The 19,217-nt window shown below is 31.7% G+C and overlaps 1 long non-coding RNA gene across 1 annotated transcript in view; it reads right to left on the bottom strand.

Annotated features, from left to right (window-relative positions):
- Positions 1–6,884: 6,884 nt before the first annotated feature.
- The window catches only part of LOC141454345 (uncharacterized), a 56,492-nt gene continuing 44,159 nt past the window's right edge, over positions 6,885–19,217 (bottom strand). Inside the window, exons 3-4 of the long non-coding RNA XR_012458641.1 lie at positions 10,310–10,374; positions 6,885–8,939 (exon numbers count right to left, since the gene is read on the bottom strand). This is a non-coding gene — a long non-coding RNA (uncharacterized lncRNA). The remainder of the gene's footprint in view (positions 8,940–10,309; positions 10,375–19,217) is intronic.

Here is a 19,217-nt window from a genome sequence, read left to right as displayed (position 1 = left end):
AACTAATTAATTAAGATGTCTAATTTAAATAAAAAATCAAATTTAAACGCGAACAGTTAGAGACGGTTTCAACATATCTGGTATCAAATTTTTAACGAATTTGTTCTTTAAATTACTTGAAAACGTTTCAGCAAGCGATGATAGCTTTTTATGATATAATTAATGTTGAAACAGTTTTATTAGAACAATTTATTGAAACATTTATATTGGGGTTGTTTGTTAAAATATACTTATTGTGATATTAAAGTTAACTAAAATTATTTTGTTAATTGTTATTCAGATTGAACATAAAGTAAATTTGGAATTAAACATTTCATCTATCAAAAGATTTTTTAATGACTTTTCATTCGAAATGATCTCATCAATTAATAAGAATCAATTTAGTTTCTTATGTGAGAATATTTTCAGTACAAAAATATACTTTATTAATTTTAACAAGTTTTAAGTCAAAAATCATAATTTTAATTAACTTTTGAAAATATTCTCTAACCTGTTTATACTTCAATTCCCCACCTTCTTGTGTACATAGTATCTTTGTAATTGCCTTTATTATTCTTATGTTTAGAAGTTTTTTTTTTTTTAAATTTTTTTGTACCTATGGTTGTCTTATAAATATCTTTATAAATTGTATTTGTAAAAAACAAAATAAATAATTTCTTATTCGGGCAAACACACTTTTTTTAAAAAAAGTAAACTAAGGTTTATTTAGTGTATGATTTTTAAGAACAATTATGGGTGACATTACCCAGTTTTACTGCTAAGTACGAAAGATTGTAAATAGTAAATAGCGGGACAAAAATGTAAATTTATAAAAATCAATGTGGGAGTTTAAAAAAAACATCCATGTTATTAAGTAAATATAAATACATAAAAATGCATTATAAAAAGAAACGACAAAAAAAAAGAAATCCTTACAGACTTCTAAAAAAAAAATATTTTCTATGAAAATAATAAAAATGTTTCAAGCTGCAAATAATTTCCTTAAATAGGTAATTTTAAGTTTACTATTTAATTTTTAATTTATTTAAATTATAATTTTACATGGTTAAAGAAATACTCATATTTTATATTTTGTGTTCTTAGTTTTGGCACTTATTTTTTTATTTTAATTTATGAATTTTCAAAAAAAAAACTATTTTACAGTTCCTTTTTTATTAAACACAAATACATAAATAAGAAAAAGACTGAGCAATTTGACCAGCATGATCTAGACAACCAAGAAAGATTTGATAGGTTTATAACGAATTCACTTTATAAAATTTGAAATTGTTATAATGACTGAAATTCTACAATTACTGTGAATAATTAATGTTATAATAATAAATAAAGAGAAAGAGAAGAATGGAAAAAAAATGGTATTATATAGGAACAGTTTTCAAAATAGAGGACCATTCATTGTTAAATTATTTATTTTTCAAGGTTCCGCATTAGAGCGTAGTGCCTCATTTTGCAAACTTTTGAGCTAAATATTATTGTTCTATTTATTTAATAATAATACAAAAAAAAATAATACTTAAATACGAAATCATTCTTAATGAATTTAATAAATGTTGTATACGGAAAAATAATTTATTGTTTTTTCACAAATTCTTTACTTTTTTCATATTTTTTTTTCTAAATTTTTAGAATGTATGATAGTGAAAGCACAGAAGTCTGCTTTAGGTGGAACCTTTTGGTTATATAATTAAATTTTAGTACTTGGGAAGATTAGACCAGACCAAACCTTCAGGAGGACCTCACCTTCACTTTAATTATGTGAACTTTGTACATTTTACATTGCATTCTTGCAATCGCCTGATTTACTATCTATTTTGATTAATTTTTTTTTAACTTTCTAACAGTGTTTTAAATGGTGATTCATTAAACAGAACCAAAAATGACTAAAGAATATTTATCACCCTTTAAACTGCATAAATTCAAAAAAAGGTTTTATCAGTTCACTATTTCTCTATTTCTGGATGATTAAACTAACAGCTTATGTACAATAACAAAACTAGGCTCACTGGAGCCATTTTGATCTCTTCATGTGCTCCTTAAACTCATTAAATTCTTCCCGGTCCAACTAGACATTCCAGAAGGTTACCGCTATCTCCAATTCGAGGACTTGAAGTGCCCATCTTTCTCATTTGATAATGCCACCAAACTGAAGTTACTATATTGTAACCTTCCAACTAATAATAAATCTTAACTTGTATTTGATCCACTATTCACTAACAACCTGCTTACAAAACTATGTGTATTTTGTTGGTACTGCAAGCTTTAGGCGACAAAAGTAACTTCTTTTTTTTCTCATTCCAATAATTCTTGAACGAACCTCTTTTATAAATAATTAGTGTTCTTCAGGCAAGAATATTTTCGTCTCATAGTGTGCTCGTCCTGGTTTTGAGTTCTAAGCTTCATCAGATATAAATTGACCTTTTTTTTTTCAAGTGGTGCTTAACAGGTTGCGGATACCTAAATAATTAATTTTCTATTGAAAGACCCAACATTGTCTTTGGTTTCATACTAAGGTTGAGGAAAATAATGTAATTTCAACTCTTTGTAATTTAAATCAAAATTTTCATTAAATTACTCCATTACAAAGCTATTCTTTGGATTAATATTTCTACTTCAGTGCCTCAAACGTTAAATATAGCGTTAATTTTACTTTAATGTTTGAACACATTTGTTAAAAAACGTTTTTTCCAATTAAATTATTCATTTGGTTGTATTTAAATCTGATAATTAAGAAGTCTGTTGGATAAATATATATGTATATGTGACTTGTGTAATATAAATAAACAATTGCACCCTCTATCCGTATATTATTTAATTAAATATAATCTTTTATTTGCTATTTAATTGAAAAAAAATATGTAAAATAAAATTTTTAAACAAATATCATAGAATAGTTTTTGTTCTGTTTTGCATGAAATAATTTAATTGTGATTTAGGTTTAGTTCATATTACGTATAAATATATACTATTATTATTTTTTGTAAAAAAGAAAAGAAAAATATACTTACTGAGAGTATATTTTAATCACTTAGTATCTCAACCCTACAGATTAAAATTTCCATTAATTACTTTATTTCTCATAAATATTCAACATAATTATTATTAATTTTTAAAACAATATTTTTGATACCTTCTTTTTATGCTATAGATAATATTACGATGATGTGCAATATTAAAATAATTGCAACTGATTATTATCTAGAATATCCCGATTCTATTAAAGTGTTCAATATTTTTGTACTTCATTTATTACTAACCAGTGAGACTTGGCTTTTGAACAAAGGAAAGTTTTTACAAGGAATGACTTCTTAACATATGGGAAAGAAAAGTATCATCCTTAGAAAATGGCCGAAGAAGTTAAGTAAAACAAAAATAAAATTAGAAAAGCTTTATGGCCAATCTGATTGGCAGTCTGTGTAAGAACATTCCACTGAGATGCTTGGAACGTGTGGAAAGATAGTTGAGCAGGTACTGATTTTAAAAGAAAAACAGGAGAAGAAATTTATTTGCAAAATTTTTGATTGATTCTATGTTAACAGTATAATTTTAAGCTGGTGGAAATTAATAAAACTGTCACTCTCGGTACAAAAATAATTTTAACTATAGAAATACACAAAATTCGCAATGTTCGCAAAGCAAAGCGTTTTCAACCAATATTAATTTGATTAAATGTAAAACCTGTTTTTAGGACAAACTCTCCCTCTGGATCCAGCACTGATTTTGGAGGAAGGAGTGGTTGAGATTACTTCTAAATTGCTGTTAAACTAAATTAACGGTATACGTGAATAATAGTAAGAAGAGAATGAATTCCTAAAATTCGGAGTCTGAAGATAATGGTGTGTCAGAAAGAGCAACCTTGCAGAAAGATTTGGTTTTTCGCGATGTGAAACGGAAAACTCTAAATTACCTAAACTTTTCTAAGTTTAGTTTCTAAGTACTCATTTTCCCTAATAGATTTTTGTTTTCCTTGAATACTTTTACAAGTATCAATATACTTTATTTGATCAAGTGATTATGGATAGTAAATTTTTATCCGACTTCTCTTTAACTGCAGTGGATCATTCAGTTTAATAAAATGATACGTTCAGTTCTGAAGAGTTCTTATATAATTGCAAGGATCTTTTTTTCAGAATTTTCTCGCAAATTTTAAACAATTACCAATGAAAAATACACCTATTTGCTTGTTAAGTCTATTTATAAACACCCACCATTATAAAGTGCTTTGTAGGTGCTGTAAACTGGTGGCAAAACTTGGAACTAAAAATAAGGTTTCTTCTAAGTTTTAATAATTATTCATTGAATTCGTTACTTTGTTCAAAGATTTTTTTTTTTTTTTTTAAGAAATTTCATTTTATTTTAAATAGTTTTTCGCTTCAGATTTAAATTCATACATCAAACTATTTAGTATTATGCATGTAAGTAAGTATTTCTTTTTCTGCGAAGTGTTTGGGAAATTGATGTTCTACGTTTATTTTTTCTTTGTGCTCTTCATCAGAGATTTTTTTAGGGTTATGAAAAACTGTATATGTATTATAAAATAAATTACAAACTGTAATGAGTGGAATAACTTTAGGTGGACATAAAATGATGGCAGTTTGTATGTCCATAACATATACAGTTAGTTCCATGTCTTTAAAATCCTGATTAAGTTGGAAGCGTCTACCATCAGTAACAGTAATAAAGAAAAAGGCAAGTAAAGTTAGAAGAAAAGAGCCATCTCTGACAATAAGTTATAGGAAATTAAAAGTGATGTCAACGAATGAAGCTTCTCTTTCTGACCAAAGTATATTTCTGCCTATGCATATTTTTTCAAGCGGACTTTACATCCAAAATTAAGGTTACCATTGCCCTGAAAGTTAATAGCGGAGTTCTATAAAGGAGGGTTTAATTGTTTCGCTAAAATTGATTTTTAATAAAATTCCTCAACCAGGAGTACTCTGAATACTCAAAATAATCGTTCACTTTCTCCAAAATAGCTCCTTGGTTTCTTCTGTAATTTTCTCCATTCACACATATCTATTTTTATAACTTTTTCTTCTATTATTTTTGGAGTAGGTTTCTTTGTAAGGTTACATTTCAATTTAATGTATGTTTACAGAGTAATGTTGGTAAGAATTTACTAGGTCTCAAATATAGAGAATTTGCAGTAAATGTAAGTTATAATTTTTTTTTTTTTTATTCTGTTTTTACCAAAAAGGTGTACAGAAGGAGTTGCATTCACAAATCCTTTTATAAACAAATAATACAAGATAAAAATTATACATAACTTAAATAAAGAAAATAATAAATTACATAATGTAAAAATAATCATAACAAATGAAAATTAACCTTCTAAATTAAATTGTAACTTAAATATTTTAGCATTACATTATAATTTATATTAGTCATTACACATGGATGAGCGCAACATTACTACGTTTATGATATAATTGTAAATATTTAAACGGTTGATTTCGATTGCAGTGACAGTAAATGAAATAGTTGTTCCTTTCTGCTAATTGTGGTTGGGATAGATAGTTGAGGAAGATACTTTATTCTCATGCATTCATAAAGCGGACAAAATAAATCTTCATTTTAATCTTAATTTATTTATTATTGCCGAACTTTCAACGTAGAGACTAGGTCATCTTTAGGGCTTATGTTACAATTTTTTTTTTTTTTTACATTTTTATTGTAACTTTGGTCTTCTGTTCTGTCTGCTTATGAACTTATGCTGCTTATGAACAGTTCATAAGCAGACAGAACAGAAAAAATACAAAGTTATAATGAAAATGTAAAAAAAAAAAAAAAAAAAAAATTGTAATTTGCCATTAACATAAGCCGTGAAGGTGACCTAGACCCTAGGTCAAAAGCTCGACTAAAGAATAAATAAAATAATGACTGAAATTGGGCAATATTCTTTCTTCCTACTGGAATTAATGAATCATTCCCCAAAAACAATGAACAATACTTGTGAATTATAAACCTAGAGAATAGTGTACTCACTAGATTCGAGCTGAGCTCCTTTTCTCTCCTGAGAGTGAGAGAGGTCAATTTCTAAAACCATTTTTTTTTTTTGACATCAAAGAATTCAATTTAGAAAATTTTAATGAATGGAGCATTTCCACTCACTTAAATTAAGGGAAAGGGCAGTAAAAGCTCAATAGTGACGTAATAATAAATGTGCCATTGAGTTAGATGAAAAGTCAAAGTTCAGATTGGGTTGGTTGGGTCGATAAGTGGAGGGCAGCGCTTGTAACATCGTGTTTCAACGCAGTACTTACTCTGTTCACAAACAACCAAATCGTAACGCTAAACATTCTTCTTGGGGTTTCATCATTCATTATTTCTGTTGTTTTTATTTGTTTATCTTTACCAAGTAACTAGAAACCAAATACGTTAAAGAAGTTAAGCTTCAAATCTGTCAACCAATAGGCCAATAGAATTTAATAATTGAACCAATAGAATTTAATAATAGAACCAATAGAAATAGTAGAACCAATAGAATTTAATAATAGAACCAATAGAAATAGTAGAACCAATAGAATTTAATAATAGAACCAATAGAAATAGTAGAACCAATAGAATTTAATATAGAACCAATAGAAATAGTAGAACCAATAGAATTTAATAATAGAACCAATAGAAATAGTAGAACCAATAGAATTTAATAATAGAACCAATAGAAATAGTAGAACCAATAGAATTTAATAATAGAACCAATAGAAATAGTAGAACCAATAGAATTTAATAATAGAACCAATAGAAATAGTAGAACCAATAGAATTTAATATAGAACCAATAGAAATAGTAGAACCAATAGAATTTAATAATAGAACCAATAGAAATAGTAGAACCAATAGAATTTAATAATAGAACCAATAGAAATAGTAGTACCAATAGAATTTAATAATAGAACCAATAGAAATAGTAGAACCAATAGAATTTAATAATAGAACCAATAGAAATAATATAACCAATAGAATTTGTTTTTAGTTCTATCTTTCTTTAAAACTTTTCCAATGGTTTTCTTTCTTAGTTTTCTAGCTTCTGCTTCTACAAAGCCATGATTTCAATTAAAATATTTGTTACAAACAGAGATGGACACTGGTTAAAAATACAATTTAATCATAAATTTTTTTATAACTTTAATTAGAATTTAATCGGCAAAATTAATCGTACTTTCAATGATATGACAATTAATTAGTGAACTACAATAAATTACAAATTTAATCGTTAATCAAACTAATTTAATCACTAGCTTACTATAAGACTTTTCAACTAATGGTTTGTACCACGTTTTGGCGAGGCCACCTTTCTCAGTATCTCCAGCAAAAACTTTTCGAGTTAATTTTTTTCAGATTTGGACTTCACAAGCAAACGATTCACTAAACCTAGATAGGTTCACCCTTACACTCACATTTAACCGTGTGTTGGTGACTCACTTAGGACCATCTTATTCACTCATTTTACGAAGGGTGAATAAGGTTTCTTAAACTTCCATTTAGATATTTCAAGGTTTTACTACTTCCAAGTAATTTAATTATTAAATTTCTAACCAAACATCCAAGAAAATAGAAACTCAATACACCGAAAGTGCAGTTTTAAAGATAGGCTTTTGCTGTAATTTACTATGAATCCGCAAGGAGGATTCATTTGAAGTTGATCTAATGGCGTACTTAAGCCTTAAATGTCAGTTTGGTTTGTAATTTTTCTTTAATTAATAGTTTGGTTCAAAGGGAATGTGTCGCATCCTAACAACGCAATTATTAAATTTGATCTATTTTTTCTTTTGATTATGCAATTCTAAGTTACAATAAAATTCAATTATATTCGAAAATTATGGTAAGAAATAGTCAGGTCAAGAAAGTAAAGTGAAACTATTCGAAAATGATCTGAACTTAATACAAAATTTCTTGAAAACTGAGAATTTAAAAAAAAATTGTTAGCATTATTTTTCAATATCTATACGTAAGATTAATATTATCTTTAAAATAACAAAAAAAAGTTAATAAAAGATGAGAAAATAATAAAAGTTTTAAAAAAATAAGTGAAAGGCATTGTTGATACACATGGAACCGGCCATGACTCGTTCTCATTGGAGGGGGCGTGATTACACTAGAGGTGGGCATGACCCGCCCACAGTCTGCAACCCCACTACGCTGTGATTGGCCAATACTTTAACCCTAATTATTTCAATAAAATAAGTAATTTAAAAATTTTTCTTCAACATTTCTCCCATAGGTATTTGATAAACTTTCAAAATAAGCAAGAAAAAAAAATAGCCTTTTAAAAATATGATAAATAATATTTCTTTTGGAATAATACTTCATGTTTTACACAATTATCGTTAACAGAAACAAAAAAACTTCAGAAATTGTATTGTTTAATCATGAAATTGATTAAAGAGAAATGAGCATTTTTTAGACTTGAAGTCGCCATTAAATAGACTATAAGCTTACTTTATATTCCATCCGGTAGAGAACTCTAGTGGCAATTTCTGTAAACATAAATGAAGCTTCTAAACTCACATTTAACCATGTTGACGACTCACTAGACTTTTAAACGGCTCTCTTACACTAACATTTAAACGTGTTGGTCACTCACCAGACATACAGGACCAAGCTACACTCATATTTAACTACGTTTGCGAGTCACTAGACTTATGTAGGACTATCTTACACTAACATTTAAACATGTTGTTCACTCACTAGACCTATATAAGATCATCCTACACTCACATTTAACAATATTGGTGACTCACTAGACATATGTAGGACTATCCTACACTCATATTTAACCTGTTTTTTTACCGCATTACATGTAACCTATTTATGTATTAGTTTATTATTTTGTTAATCTATCTACTACACATCTCCATGTCAGCGAAGTAAGTAATTAGAGCCACTTCTTTTTCACCTTTGCTATTCCACTCAGGTGGAACCTCGTTTTGTAGGACGTTCCTGTATTAGAAAGATCTCACATTACATTACTCAGTTAATTTGCAACTGTTTTAGTTTTATGCATACATTACAGTAATTCTCACTTTATGAACCATCCTTGGATTGACTTGCCACTTATAAAGTAGGCATTTTCATCTTTTTAAATCGACTTGTTTACTAAATGCGGATAGAGGGGGTGTGTTTTATTCCTAATTTGTTAGTGTTTTCCGTAAGCTGGTAACACTTTGCAAGTTAATTCCAATTAAATTAAAAGTGAATGTTTTAATTTTAATCATAATAAAAATTAAATTTTGGTTTCAATCAATTGGTTAAATAGTTGCTTCTCTCTGGTTAGGAAGTTTAATTTGTACAACAAGCTGTGACACCATGTGCACAACATGAAATATTCAGTAATAAGACTAAGTCAGTAAGTGTAGCGAGAGACTGTAACGTAAGTGAAGTCGAAATTTCAACTCCAAACCGATTTTAGTTCTGATTATGGACAAAGCCCGTAACTGGTTAGGGATACGATAAACTTGCTTGCTGCGAGGCATAAAAGCAAACGTTATTATCGAGTACTGCGGACCTAACCACATTTTCAACATATACAGTAAGGATGAACATTTTTTTTTATACAACTGCGGTGATTTGATGGCCACAATCTGGAAGCCTTAAGAGGTTGTACTGTTGCTGGCTGCTGGTAGACCCAACAAAGAACAGGGTAAACCTTATTGTTAGAGAAGAATCTTCAACTTATTGTCAAAGATGGTCCTTTTTATTTTGTCTTTACTACTCTTATTTATGGTTGACGTTTCCACCGTGGCGCCACTTCCTCTTTTCGACCTAAACATCGCGAAGAGGTGGTAGTGAGCTGCCTCTGAATTACCAATCATGCGGTCTCGCCCCTACTACTTTTACAACATCTTTACTGATGCCTGGGCGATGTAAGATGACCACATTGAGATAATAATTGATTTCATTAAAATTATTAACCTCTACGTTCCCTGATTTAACAAACTGATCTACTTTAAATAATACAGACAACACAGATTTAAGGCAATATAATCTTAGTAGTTGACGCCATATTAAAAAAATAAGTCTAGGAAAACTCTTTAAAAGAAAATGGTCGTCCAATGGAAAACTTTAAAAAAGTACCTATTTTGCTTTACCTTGCCTTCAAAGGTAAATGTTTGTTTTTTTTAATTATTGGCACAATTCTTCTAAATGGCAATAAAAAAAAAAGATTCTCAGGAACAATAAAATAAAGTCAAGGATCCATAGGCTGGGAAATTCATTTGTTATTGACCTAGCAGAGGAGCCATAACATGTCCGTTGGTAGGGGAAATAAAGGCAAAGTGATCAGGCCAAGGTAACGACTAGAAAATACATACCGAGACGGCCCTCAATCAATCAGATGGTCAAGGAAGTGTACTCTCTGTTTCCAGTTGATCACCATCTGGAAAATGAAATAATTATTTTTAACTTAGGATAATTGGGGCTCTTAAATGCTCAAATTGTAAATTTACTAAAATATCTTTTAGAAATATATTGGTTCTTAAAACTGCAATTTACGATTTTGAACTTTTTTTAAAATAAATTTTTGACAATTAATGGTATACTTTTCTTTTTTGCCTTTTTTTTTTTGGCATTGACTTCCGCCATACAGCCAGCATCGTCTAGGTGCTTATCACTAGAACATCACTCACTCTCCATTCTTACTTATAAATACTGTCGCTTCACACATTCATCCCTCTACTATATACATAAACTACAGCTAATGGATGGATCAGTACTCTATATTCCTGCCATCCTTAAGCTTAACCGAAATTAAAATCACGTAATCCTTCCCTAATCATTTTCTTCCATTCATTCTAATCGGCTATAACTTTTAAATACATTCATATTTCATTGCTAGCTCTGCTATAGATTTAAGCGCATAGATGTTGGTGGAGAATATTATGTCTTCGTAGCGAAATGGTTCATCTAAATACCTGTATATGCCGTCAAACATTCGTCTCCTTTCTACCACATAACGTGGACATATCATTATTACATGTTTGAAATCCTGCTCCTCATTGCAATCTACGCAAACAGGAGAGGACCTTTTGTTGATCCTGTGAAGATACGATCCGCACACCGCGTGGTTCGCTCTCAGCCTTCTTATTGTCGTAACAACCCATTTATTAGTGACAGTTCCCTTAAACCATGGTTGTCTAGGTAACTGATCTACCATAGTTTTATAGAATCTCCCTTTATCACCATTATTGTAATCTGTCTGCCATTTTTGTAGTGCTGCTTTTGCAATTATGCACTTGATATCGGTGTGAGGTAATTTATAATTAGCCATTACCCCACTATTGGTGGCTTTCTTTGCAAGTTTATAAACAATTTCATTCTCTTTTATACCACAATGACCTCTTACCCACAAAAAATTAATGCAGACCCCCTTTTCTTTAAAAATGGCAATAATTTCTACAATCTCTGCGATAATATGATTCATTCCTGCAGATTGGTTGTGGATAATGGTATACTTCATTCAAAATACCAGTTAAGCGTGTTTGACGTGTATACTCGTCAAATCAAATCTCTGTTACGGCGCATTCGACGTGTATACTCGTCAAACCAAATCTCTGTTACGGCGCATTCGACGTGTATACTCGTCAAACCAAATCTCTGTTACGGCGCATTCGACGTGTATACTCGTCAAACCAAATCTCTGTTACGGCGCATTCGACGTGTATACTCGTCAAACCAAATCTCTGTTACGGCGCATTCGACGTGTATACTCGTCAAACCAAATCTCTGTTACGGCGCATTCGACGTGTATACTCGTCAAACCAAATCTCTGTTACGGCGCATTCGACGTGTATACTCGTTGTAATAAATATAAAATTGCCATTAACGATAAAAACTCGAAATTTTAATAATATACAATGAGAATGTTATTTGGTGGGATGTTTCCTTTATCTTACCCAATAGAACTGCGGTGGGAATCAGCCAAATGATAATTGGTTGGTACATATTTGGTCTCCGCATTAGAGATTGGGAATTAGGCACACAAATAGACTCTCTTAACCTTTGTGCAATGCCGTTTTTACCTTAGATAGAGGTTCAGACCCTTAGTACGAGCATGATTTCATTTTGCACAGAATTCAAAAAGCTTTTTTCTTCCTTGTAAAAAGCTCTTGCGTCTCCTAGTTAACTATGTGCAATGCATACGTGAAGTGGTGCAAGATGAAGTGATGCTCTGTAATCTATAAGCCCCCAGGAGATTGCAGAAAAAGTCGCTTGCAGTTACTATTACGACTATTGTAAACTTTTGGTTGTTTTGCCCTGCGTTCGACGTGTATACACGTCATTGTCTGATTTTAATTCCGCACACTGAGTTTTTTTTTAAAGCTAAATTCCACGCTTAACTGGTTAATGAAAGACTTTTGAATTGATCGCTAATAATTATTAGCAGCACAAATGAACTGCAACCAACTCTATTTGAAAGACCTAGGCTTTTCGAAATATCATTCCTCGTCAGAAATATCAGACATTTTTGGTAAAAAAATCATTTTAGAGATAAAAATTAAATTAAACTTCTGTTAAGATTTTACTGAATAAAATAATTGATCTTTTTTTTTTTCTTTTTAGTTTAGAAGTTAAGTAAAAGTAGAACACTGAACTTGCGCTGTTGTCAAATTGAATTGTGAATAGTTACCCAGCAATGACGATTTTGAATCGAGAAGTTTGCAAGAAACAAATAAATTCAGCTTTTTTTTTTGGAAAATTTAAAGATAAATACTAAATAATGAATGAGAGTATAAATAATTACGTCAGCTTGATGGCCTTTTGCCCTTCATAAATTAAATAATTTTTACACAGTAAAAGGTCAACAGCACAGGGCACGCCCTTTTTAAACTAAATTCATAAAACAAAGGTTTAATTTAATATAAAATGTTAATAATAACAATGGATTTTTTCCCAATTATGGTTATTAGATAAAACTAAAAGAAATAAGGTTCTATAATCGACCAAATATAAAACTTGATAAAATAAAACTTTAAACATTTCTTTATATAGTATTTAAATTTAGATAAACAAAGTTCAATTTGTGTTTTTTTTTATTATAAGGTCAATTTTATTTTAATCAACCAAAAGAAAAACATGAAAAAGGAAATTCTCTCCTATAATTTTCACAAGGTTTGTTGTTTTTCGCTAAAAAACATTTTATATTTTCCTTTGGTAAAGAATATTTAAAAGAATTATTTTTAAAAACCTTTTTCCTAACTTTTATAAGAGCTATCATTATTGCATGTAAACTACGAGCTGTGGCTATTAAATAACGAGACTGATGCTGCTACAGAAGAACTATGCATGCGCTTAATCCTAACGACCTGTCAGCTGTGCAGCGTGAAGCCTTCTCTTTCGATTGCAGCATCTCACGTGTTTGTAGAGAATTCTGTCTGACCGGAACCTGACGTGTTTGTGTAAGAGGTGTTTTAGTTTCGTTTTGCCGAAAACATGATACTACACATGTAGTAGAGCAACGAATTGTCGTGAAATTTCACATGAAACTGAGTAAAACCGCTACTGAAACTTATCTTTTATTAAAAGAAGTTTATGGCGATGAATGTTTATAACATGCGCTAGTTTTTGAGTGGTTCAAGCGTTTCCAAGATGACTGAGAAGACGTCGGAGATGATGACCGCCCAGGTCGCCCTTCCACGTCCAAAACGGATGAAAATATCGATTATAATTAATCAACATTACTACCGTGAGGTGCTTGCTCAACTCCGTGAAAGAGTAAGGAAAAAAACGACCCGATTTGTGGAAGAACAAGTCACGGGGTTCTCCATCAAGACAAAGCGCCGGCTCACACTGCATTGTCTGTCAAGACGTTTCTAGCCAAGTACAACATCCCAGTTTTAGGCCAACCGCCTTATTCGCCTGACCTGGCCCCATGTGACTTTTATCTGTTGCCCAAAGTCAAATCTGCATTAAAAGGAACACGATTTCAGTCCGTTGAAGCTGTGAAAGAAAAAGCGGCACGCGTCATGCAGGAGCTCACAGTAAAAGACTTCCAGCACTGTTTCGAACAATGGTAAATTCGCATGGAGCGTTGAAGGGATAGGGGAGTGGTGTATATTGAAGGTGATAATAACTAAATATGTATAAATTTAAAATAAAATGCTTTACAGCAATTGTCTCATCATTTAATAGCCACCACCTCGTACAATTATCTCTCAGACATTTTGGATGTCGCGCTAATTGGAGGAAGTAGAGCAGCTATTTCCTTTCGGGGCTGTTGGCGTCCATGTTATGGTTGTCCACTGTTTTGGTTTTAACATACCAACAGACAAACATGGAATCTTTGAACCAAACCTTTATGAAAAATAAAACAAATTTAGCATAATAATGGGTTGGCAACTAAGTCATTGCGGATTTTGTCGATAGATGGTTTTAGCACATTCTTTTGCTTTGTTTACGTGATCAAAGCATCTGAGCTGGATTGTTTTCTGGTTGTTAGGACTTTCGCCTTTAATTTAGTAAAAAAAAAATTATCGATAAGTCATTTAGTTTCCTTTTTATCCAATTTAAAAATGGAAGAACAAGACGCGCATTTCAGACAAATTTTATTATATTGTTTCCGAAAAGGCCAGAACGCATCGCAAGCACATAGGACGTTATGTGCCGTATATGAGCATGAAGCCTTGAAAGAAAGGCAGTGTCAAAATTGTTTTGCCTAATTTCTTTCTGGTGACTTTTCACTGAAAGTTTTCTCACCAGTTGAAGTTGATGAGACCCATATCAAGACTATTTTTGATTCAGATCGTCATAGCATAACTCGTGAGATTGCAGAGAAGCTCAATGTATCGCGTACATGCATTAAAAAAAACAAAATTAAAACCACTTGGCTACGTCAAGAAACACGATTTATGGATCCCTCATCAGCTTAAGGAAATTCATTTGACGCAACGCATTAGCGTCCGCGATTCGCTTCTGAAACACAACGAAATTGATCCATTTCCGAAACGACTGATTACTAGCGACGAAAAGTGATCAGTTTACAACAAGGTTAATCCGAAAAGGTCGTGCATGATGCAAATTGAACCAGCCCAGACGTCACCAAAAGCTGAGATTCAACAAAAAAAGATTATACTGTCAGTTTGTTGAGATTATAAAGGAATTCTGCACTTTGAACTTTTACCAAGAAACCAAACGATTAATTCAAGCGTCTACAACGCGTTGAACAACTCGCCAAACTGAGCGATGAAGTTCAAGAAAAGCGGCCAGAATTGGCAAACCGTAAGGGAGTTGTTTTCCAGCATGATAACGCATAGCCCCACACATCTTTGGTCACCCACCAAAGATTATTGGAACTAGGTTGGGATGTGTTGTCACATCCACCATATAGCCCAGACCTTGCGCCTTCAGATTACCATTTATTTCGTTCCACGCAGATCTCCTTAGATCATAAAATTTTTAATGGCGCTGATGATGTAAAATCACAATTAATTCGTTTTTTGCTGGCAAAAATCAGAAGTTTTCTGAACATGGAATTATGACACTGCCTGAAATATGGCAAAAGGTCATCAACAAAAACGAAAAATGCTTAATTGAATAAAGTTATATTTTTAAGCAAAAATTTTGAATTTTCCTTCTTATTTAAAATCCGCAATCACTTAGTTGCCAACCCAATAAATTACGTATCTTTGGAATGGAACTCAATCAAATTTTACCAGTTTTACAAATTTAAGAGAAAATTTGTTTGGTTGGTACAAAGATGGGACCCTAAAAGTTAGATCAGCGTTCCCTTTTACCTTGTACTTTACTTTAGCTACCTTGTTTAGTGCTGACTTGGGAGTTCATTGCCCTATAGTGACCTAGGGTTTGTTTTTATTCAACAAAAGAGTACTTTTAAAATAATTTATATTTTTAATAACTAATTTTTTATAATTTGTAAAGGAAATTTCTGATGTTCATTGACCCTTACATTCAAGTAAATATTGATTTTAATTTTTTTTTTTTTTAATTTGAGTTTTTACAAAATTAAATAGTACCTACTTTTTATTTACTATAAATGGTTAGTGTGCGGGATTTTTACAAATTATTTCAAAGAAAAAAATAATAAATCGCAGAATAATGAAATATTACGGAGGTTACCCTCGATTTACACGGTTCATTGGTTCCTTGAAAATGCCGTGTAAATTGGAATGGTGAAATTCGAGTACGTAATTCGTATTGAAAAGAAATTCAAAAATACGTAATAAATTTTACAATCCTTACAAAACTGTATTATTTATTTATTTTTTTAAATTTAAAGTTATGTACGCCCATTTCTTAAAATAAAAATACAATTATTTGACAAGATTTGATACATAGTAGAATTAGGGTCGATTTTGATGTAGTGTTTACGATTTGAAAGTGGGAGATCCTCAGTTTGAATCACGTTTGTGGCTACTTTTGTAGGAAAAAATATTAATAACAACGTAGGGAAAGGATTAGCTATTCGGTTAGCGTATTGGATTCCCACGCAGAGATCCCGGGTTCGAATCCAGCTGCTGGCCCCTAGATTTTCTCTTCCTAGGAGCTTCTTAAAGCTTGGTGATGGACAGTGTGGTCTTTAACGAGAAAAAAACTGTCCAAAGGACGGCAGTATACTGATAAAACGTTCCGGGCGCCTCTATTCTCAGTTGTTGACGCGCCTTAAAAAGAAAAAAAAAAGAATTAAATACATAATCCAAAATTCCTAATTTGAAGGCAATTGCCAGAACAGGAAAATTATTTTATCTAACGAATTTTTTTTTTTGGAAAAGTGAACTACTTTTCAGCGAAAATGGTGAGTTACAAGAAAATTTAAGTTGGTAAATACCGTAATGACATTTGAGTGTTTACACCAGATTTCTTTTTATAATGAAATTATCCAGATTTATTAGGGGTGAGTGTTGGTCTAGTGGACAAGGTAGTGGTCTAGTAGTTCAGAGATCACCAGTTCGAATCCCGTGTACTGCTACTTTTTATCTGTTAGAAAAAAAATTGTTTACAGTAAAGTATGAGCTCCCGTCCCCGTGCACGACACCTAATTGTGGTAATTGAATGTTAAGCCTGGCCTGAAAAAATAGGCGATTACTTTACTTGTATCCAGTATTATGCGATGCTCTATTTATTCATAGAGATGCTGGTGTTTTTCTTTGAGAAAATAGCACACTACCCAGGTATGTAGGTGTTGTATCAGAGATGTACAGGAGCCTAAGGTAGGGAGGAGTTGCGTGGGCGTCCCGAGCTATCGATCGGTGGCCATCCCAAAGGTCAGCGCTGTTGAGCGTGTTTCCACATTTCCACTGAGTAGCTTCTTTCACATATTTGTCACTTCATTATCTGCAGGGTCCTTCGCACTAATCATATGTCTATTCTTTTTAAGTATAAATACACATGTTTTAGTTGCACTATTCAAACAATTAGGAAACTCCACTAAATTGTTGGCGACGTCACGGTTAGAAGCAACAAGTAGGCCTTAGTTTTATCCCTTCCCTAACATTCACCTTATTGAATTTTTGAATTTTTTACCGAGTTAATTTTGTGGCATTAAATTAAATTATCTACAAAAATATATGTGTTCTACAAAAATATTTGATTTTTTTTTTTACAATCGAGGCTTTTAATTATTATTATTGATTTTTTTAATATTTAAGGCACGTCAACATCTGAGGTTATTGGCGTTCGGAGCTTTTTTCGGTGCACTGCCGGCCACCTGACAGGGTTCTCTCGTTACAGACAACTGTTGTCCATCACCGGGCAACAAGCTGTAAGAAGAGAAAATCTAAGGGCCAACAGCTGGATTCGAACCCGTAGTCGAATGGACCAGTAGTCATTTTTAAAATAGGCTTTCTTAAAATAAGGAAGTCAAAGGTTACAAATTGCACTTCCTTATTTTAAGACAGCCTACTTTAAAATTGACTACTGGTCCATCTAAAAGAGTATTCAATGAATTAAACAACCTTGATAAACTAACACTTGGGTGCTCGTGAACACGTTTTCTTGTAAAACAAAAGTAATTTCACGTACGAAGATAAAAAGGAATCCTGGAAAATGATATACCGTTTGAAAGCCCATTAAACAAGGAAACTTTTATAAAAAATGCCAGCACCTAGGTCTGATAATGATCACCTAAGAGCCTAATACGTTTTCTTAAAAATTTCGATTACTTTTATGTTTTCAGCATTCGGAGGAAGATTGAGGCTATTTGGAGAATAACTTACGCTTCAAAATGGTATCAATTTCTAGAAAATTTATCTGTCTTTCTAACCGTGTCATCAGAATCGAATTCGGACTCAAACTTTCTGAGTAATAACATTTTTATTGCAAAAAAGTAATGATTTTAGAAAAAAAAAAAAAAATTAAAGTGGCGTCACTCAAGAACAGTGGAAATATGAAGTTGGCCAATACGTCCTTGAACTCCACTTTAGATGTACTACACTCAGTAAGCCTTTGGACATTACTTACTGATTCACCCTGTATACATCACAATAATCTTTGTCCATGAGGTTCGATTCCAGCTGCCGACCCTTGGAGTTTCTTCAGTTCTAGCTTCACAACTAATCATTATGGTCCTCTATACTAATCTATCAACTGTCTGTATCTGTGGTAAAATGGCACCAGCATCCAAGACAAATACCTTGGCCAGCAAGAGGTTAGGGAACTAGAGAACTAGTAGGAAGTTTGCTGGGTGGAAAATTTGAGAGTATAACTGCCCCATAGAATCTTTCTCTTCGCAGGAGTTACTGCAGTTTCCTGTACGGACACGCAGTTATTTGTGAGAGAACACTACTCAGGAGGGTGCACTGAGGAGGTTCCGGATGCCGGTGACAACAGATGTTGGCGAGCTTAATCGAAAATAAATAAATAACTTTTACTTTATTGTGAGATTAGTGTGCATTGTTTGTTGATTTTATAATTAATTATGTATCCGTTTCAATTTCAAGTCGTTTTGTTTGCTGCCACCATTTTTAATGACCTCTCACAGACGGAGGGAAGAGTTACCGGATATTTAACCTTTAATAACCTTTTCTCACATCCGTCAGTTATTTCCTTTCTATGTTCTATTATTTATTTAATATTATTAGGTTAGCATTTTATTAGTGACACTAATAATTCATTTCTTAATCTACACTACAGATCACCCCAAAAATATGTATTTACTGTGCTGTTAAGGCTAGCTGGTTTACTTTAACAATTACCTGAAATTTTTTTGCCATTTTTTTAATTTCTGCCATTTATCTGGGAAAAAGTTTACACCTTCAGATCTAACCT

The sequence above is a fragment of the Rhodnius prolixus genome, unplaced genomic scaffold (genome assembly GCF_049639745.1).
Source record: "Rhodnius prolixus isolate KJV_2025 unplaced genomic scaffold, Rpr scaffold_9, whole genome shotgun sequence".
Lineage (NCBI taxonomy): Eukaryota > Metazoa > Arthropoda > Insecta > Hemiptera > Reduviidae > Rhodnius > Rhodnius prolixus.
This window is presented reverse-complemented; position numbering and strand designations above follow the sequence as displayed.